We start from the raw sequence: 5,933 nt of genomic DNA on the forward strand, positions 1-5,933 counted from the left end.
TAACACACATCTGGAGGCTGGGTGGACAGTCAAGGCTGGAAGAGCAGCCAGCAAACCTATAGGACTGGTTCTGCATCTGCCTTGTCCTGAGGGGCAATTAATAAGTGGGCAATCAAGATGGAGCCTCTTTGACGTCCCCAAACCCTCCCCTGCTCTCCCCAGGTGAAATCTTCAATTTCCTCATTCCAGCCCGAACAATATAACCATTATCACAGCCACCTGACTCCCTGGCTCTCTGTCCCCACCCCTTTCCTGATCTCTCCTGCCTGTTCCTGGAGATCAGAGGCAGAAGCAGCCACCTCAGACCAGTTTTTCATCTGGCAGCTGCTGTTCCCCAGCCAACAGAGATGGCAGGGCTGGGGCTGGTCCCCTGCAAGCCCAGGGCAGCACCTGCCTCAGCACAGCTCCGTGGACACAGGTGCTCCCTGTTGCCTGCCTGCAGCTTTACCAGAGCTGGTGACAGGACAGCCTTGCTTGTGTTTAGCTTGATTTGTGACATTGCCTCATGTGATTCTCCAAATGCCCTCCCCAGGCACTCCCATCCCAGTGGTTTCATGTTCTGCTTCTCGGCTCTGCTCATGGTGATCTCTCCTCTGGAATACAAGCCAAAACCTATACCCTTGAAAAGGGAATCCAAATGTAATTAAGCCCTTAAGAAGAAAAGTCAATCTATAAATCCTGATTCTTTTATGGGCAAGGCCAGATTTCATAGCCAAATAGCCCAAGGGAGCACCTCCCACCACACCCTTCTGAGGAGGAGCAGGAGGCATCACCCCCACTTTCCAGTCTCCCTTTTATTTGTTCCAATGTTCAATTCATTCTTCTGCTTGAGAGGTTTTATGTCTTCCCTTGCAAGATCTCAGGCTGGCAGTGACGCAATGGCCGGGAAATGGTCTGAAAGGTCTGGAATGGCCCAGGAGGCAAAGAGCCCAATTTTGTTCAAGGTGTAGCTTGATAAATTCAAGTGAAGCATTAGGTTACAAGATACTCTTTGGTGGTTTTTATAATGAAGTAATCTGAGGTTTGTCCTCTGTAGGACTCAGAATATCTGGATTCATATATTTTTTGTTTGTTTGTTTCATTCTTTCTTTTAAGCAGAAAAGGTTGGCCAACAAAATGTGAATCTTAGTCAAGCCATGTGACTACTTCCAGTGATACTGAGAAGAGTGAGATTTCTTCATTATAGTCACTGTCCCATCCTGCCATTTCTTCTTTTAACTCCATATCAAGATTTCAGCTGCCTCAGATACATCTCGTGTACAAAGAAGTTTGTACTCCTGGGCAAATTTTGGGGTTGGGAAGGGGTTTTCATCAAGTGAGACATGTAGGTTGTTTTTTTAGAGAAAAATCTTCCTCTGTACCTTGAAAAATGGTCCACTTCATGGGGTCTCAGGCTTTTTGTCTGTCATATCCCCTGCCAGTAAAGAATCTCAAAGTATTTGCTCCTGATATGAGAATATGCATGTTTATCAGCTGAGGCAATTGATCTTTCATGCTAAGGACTTATTAAGATGTTGGTGGTATTTCATGGGAGGATGGGTCTGTGAGGATGATTTAGGTATGTACAGAAATATTAAAGAAGGGGAAAACCTGCAATTTGTAAAGAAGCCAACACTAAACAAACACAGGGCTTCAGAACTGTTTTGAAAAGACAGAAAAGAAAATTATAAAAAGTAGGATTGAAAACAAGGGAAGGTGAGGGAGCTGAATGGAAAGAGCAGTAGTGAATGAAATCAAAAAGAAGAAAATTGTGCCCTCCTTCTCTGCAAGCTGCACCTGGACATGGTGGGAAATCAGTGTTACCACCCCATACAGCCCTCTGCCACTACCCTTCATTTGTCCCTAACCCCTTTTGCCTCCTCTTGTCAGCACACCACTGCACCTGCTGGGGCAGCATTCTATTCCCTCTTACTTCTCTCTCGGTGGCATTCCAGTGCCCAGCACTGATGACCTATAACAGCACCTGCCACAGCAGTTTTCTGCTGTGTGTCCAGAAGTGTCACCTGAATTCGCTCCTGTCACGCTTTGCCATCCTCAGTAACTGGGCACGCTCATGGGCTGAAAAACGGAGCGGAAACTTTTTCCTGTGGGTTACAGAAACAATTGTCCTGTGGGGTAGGGGAAGTTCCAAAAAGCATCTGGGGTTGTCTCCAAGTGGAAAACTAGAGAAACTTCATAATGTTGCATATAGAAAGGCAGCAAGTCAGGTCAAGCAAGGAACAGCCAGCAAAAGGAAACAAACCTAACAGATCTCCCTTGAAACGCATCAGGAACCTGCCAGATGTTCTGAAGGGCAGAACAGTGATCAGGCTGCGCAGGGAGGGCCCAGCAGAGATAAGGTCATCCCAGACACCTCTGCAGCCTGTGTGAAGTGCTGAGTGATGAGATCAGGGTGGCAGAACCCATTCTTCAGCAGGGTGGGGTCTGCCAGTGAACCTGTCTGAAACTGAAGCGCTGAGGAAAAGGCTGTTCTACACACTGACAAAGCAAACAGTAACAACTTGCTGGGAGCAATGGCACTTGTCCAAGAGCCTTAAAGGATCTCTGGAGTAAAATGGCTGAAACTGCTCCAAGCAGTGTGTAACCCAATGCTTACCCCTGGTGTGGTACCTTAGGAGGGGAAAGGGCTGAATGTGATGCCCCAGTTTGGCTGGGGGCAGGTGGTGGAACAGTTTCTGGGGCTTGTTTGGGCTTCAGATGAAGATAACATGAATAAAAAGATGAGAGATTAGTACAGCTAAAGAGGGTCTGGAGTAGCCTGGCACACCACTCCATGGTGCTTATGTCCCCAGCAGGACATCCATGCTGTCATCTGCCAACCTGACAGTATGTGTGCTCTGATCCACCTCCTGAAGGTTTGGATGCATGCTTGGATGAATGCTGCCTGTGGTATTGGAGCCAGCCAGGACTTGTGGAGTGGTTGGCTCTTTCTGCAGGATGTAAGGGATGTGATGGTCTAGGTGCTTTGACCCTGGTGAAAGCTCCTGGTGAAGGGGACAGGAGCAGTGACAGAGGGATGTGTTTGTGTCCCTTTCCTTTCCTTTCCTTTCCTTTCCTTTCCTTTCCTTTCCTTTCCTTTCCTTTCCTTTCCTTTCCTTTCCTTTCCTTTCCTTTCCTTTCCTTTCCTTTCCTTTCCTTTCCTTTCCTTTCCTTTCCCCTTTCCCCTTTCCCCTTTCCCCTTTCCCCTTTCCCCTTTCCCCTTTCCCCTTTCCCCTTTCCCCTTTCCCCTTTCCCCTTTCCCCTTTCCCCTTTCCCCTTTCCCCTTTCCCCTTTCCCCTTTCCCCTTTCCCCTTTCCCCTTTCCCCTTTCCCCTTTCCCCTTTCCCCTTTCCCCTTTCCCCTTTCCCCTTTCCCCTTTCCCCTTTCCCCTTCCAGGAGAAGGAGCTCCCAGTGCTGCAGCCTACCTGGGGACATGGGTGGGGATGGTCTCCATTCCTCTGCTGTCTCTCCTCACCAGGGGCTGCTGCCAACTGCTGCTGCTCCTGGAGCCTGAAATCAGCCCTCTCCACTCCAGACGGGCCTTTTGAACTTCTCAGTTAATTTTTCATCTGGAGAGAATATCTGCCATTTGTCAGCATCTGGTCATCACTCATTGAAGGAAATGCATGGGAACCCACCTGGGTGTGCTGGGAGAAGTGGAATTTTCAACTGACCTGGGAGGAAGAGCATGTTTTTGCAGTGGAGGTGAGCTGGACTGACTTAATGTTACACATCACGCTCAGGAGGGAAGCATGAATCCCATGTTTTGTCTGGGACACAATTCAGAGCTGGAGGCCTTGAGAAACAAAAAGACTGATCCTTTCCCCCTTTTCTTCTTTCTCCTTTTGCTCTTTTTTTTTTTTTTTTTTTTTTGTGTGTGTGTGGTTTCTGTTTGTTTGTGGGTTTTTTGAGAGACAGAGAATAGGAAATGTTACAGGCGCTTTGTTGTCCATTGTAGCTTATCACTGCTCATGTTACTGAAGTTCAGGTGAAGGACACGTCAGAGAGAGTGTTCAGTGCAGAAGACTGGTGTCACCAGGAGAAGCAAACACGCAGCACTAGTGGGGACCTGTCTTTGGTCAGCATTTTGTACTCTTCAGGGAGCTGTATCCTTGTAACCCTTCAGGCCCAATAAAGGTTCTTTGCAGTCTGGTCTGTGATGAACTTGGCAATTACATGTGAGGGTGAGCACAACTCTCAAGGCTTCTGACATTTTCAGAGATGCCAAGAATCAGAGAATGGTTTGAGTTGTCAGGGACCTTAAAGATGATCTAGTTCCAACCCATTGGGCAGGGTCACCTTTCGCTGGGCCAGGTTGCTCAAAGCTCCATCCAGCATTCTCACATGATTTTGCACAATTCCAGCGTCACAGGGGTGGCAGGTGCGTGGCTGGTGGGGGCCAGCAATCTGACCTGGAGGGTTGGGAGTGGCCTCTCCTGTTCTTGTGTCTGCCATGTTCCAGAAAAGGGCTTTGGCTGAGCACGGTGCCCGTGCTGCCACACCTGTGCTGGAGAAACCAAGCCCAGAGCTTTGGAAGCACTGCAGAATGTGTGGCTGTGGTATAATGTGAGGTTGAAGGAAACACAGTTTATTTAAATTATTTACTTCTGGTTGGTCAGTGTATGCTTTCTTGGAGGCAGCTGAGCTTCAGCTCTGTTCATAAAGTGCTTCTAAACCAATGTAGTTAAACTGCTGAATCTATTTTGCTAACTAAAATTGAATGAGCAGAGGCATAATCAAACAAGTGGAACCTATGGGGAAAATATAATCTCGAGCTTTGCTTTATTCTTTGAAAAATATCTGCTCTTTTAATACCACCTTAGATGTTCTGGCTTGTCCATATCCACAAAACAATGCAGCCACGGCCTCCAAGTAATCTTTGTTGGCTCAAGTGCAAAGCACTTAATCTTTTGTTTTGCAAGCTGACAAAACAGGTATAAAATTTAGTATCTTATATCCAACAGTTCTACTAAAGAGTTAGTTTTAAATGCCTGAATTTAATATTTATTTGCACTGACACAGTGTGCCTTACAATGGGCTGGTGTGCCCAGCAGCTAATCAGATGATGACCAGATTCCTGCTCCTTGGTCCACGTGGCCAGGCAGTGATGCCATGTGGCACTTGGCCACGGCACATTTGACCTTGGAAGGCAGCGTGGCTGTCTCCCAGAGAAGCAGAAGGACTAATATTATTTATGCCTGTCTTCTTAATGCAATCAAGCTTATATTTGATGCACTCTTAGTCTCAGTGACATTTTCTGTAATAAGTGTTTTATATTTAAAATGGAATGAATACTGCTCTTAAGCACAAGGTCACCTTGTTTATCAGTGAGTATTACTTTTTTCTGCTTCAGAGTATCTACTTCACTTGTTTTTGTGATTTAAATCCAGACTGAGATCTTCAGGGACGCAGTAATTGCAGGCTCTAGTGGGGAGTATCAGAGAGCAGGTAGTCAAACAAAATCAAATGCCATGGTATATTTCTCCTCATGAGGAATACGGCCACTCCTAATTCATGTCGTCCATATCTCCATTGTTTTTCCTTCCTTCCAAGTCAGTTTATGGGCCAAAAAGGCAGACAAACTGCCAGCTCTCATTTCCAGTGTAACACAGTCCTTGGAATTTTACCTGAAATTGCCTCTTTTCACTGATGTAGTTAATTTTTATTTTATTTTATTATTGTTACGAAAGGACAGCTTGAAAAAAACTATCCTGACCTTTATTTGAGTACCTTGAAAGACAGTCTCCCCCTTTGACTGCCTGCTAGCTAGGACAGTCCCCCTCACTGCTGGGGATGTGATGTCTTGTTCTGCTCTGAATGTGCCCACATAAAACTCGCAGTGGTTGATTCTCACCGTGCCTTTCCCTGCAGGTGACGCTGCCACCAGCACTCTGTGTTTTCTGTGCTGTCACTGGGAGATTCTGCTTTAGCTGGACCCGAGTAATGGCTCAGAGT

Source organism: Fringilla coelebs, assembly GCF_963513975.1.
Source record: "Fringilla coelebs genome assembly, chromosome: 2".
In the NCBI taxonomy this organism is placed as follows: domain Eukaryota; kingdom Metazoa; phylum Chordata; class Aves; order Passeriformes; family Fringillidae; genus Fringilla; species Fringilla coelebs.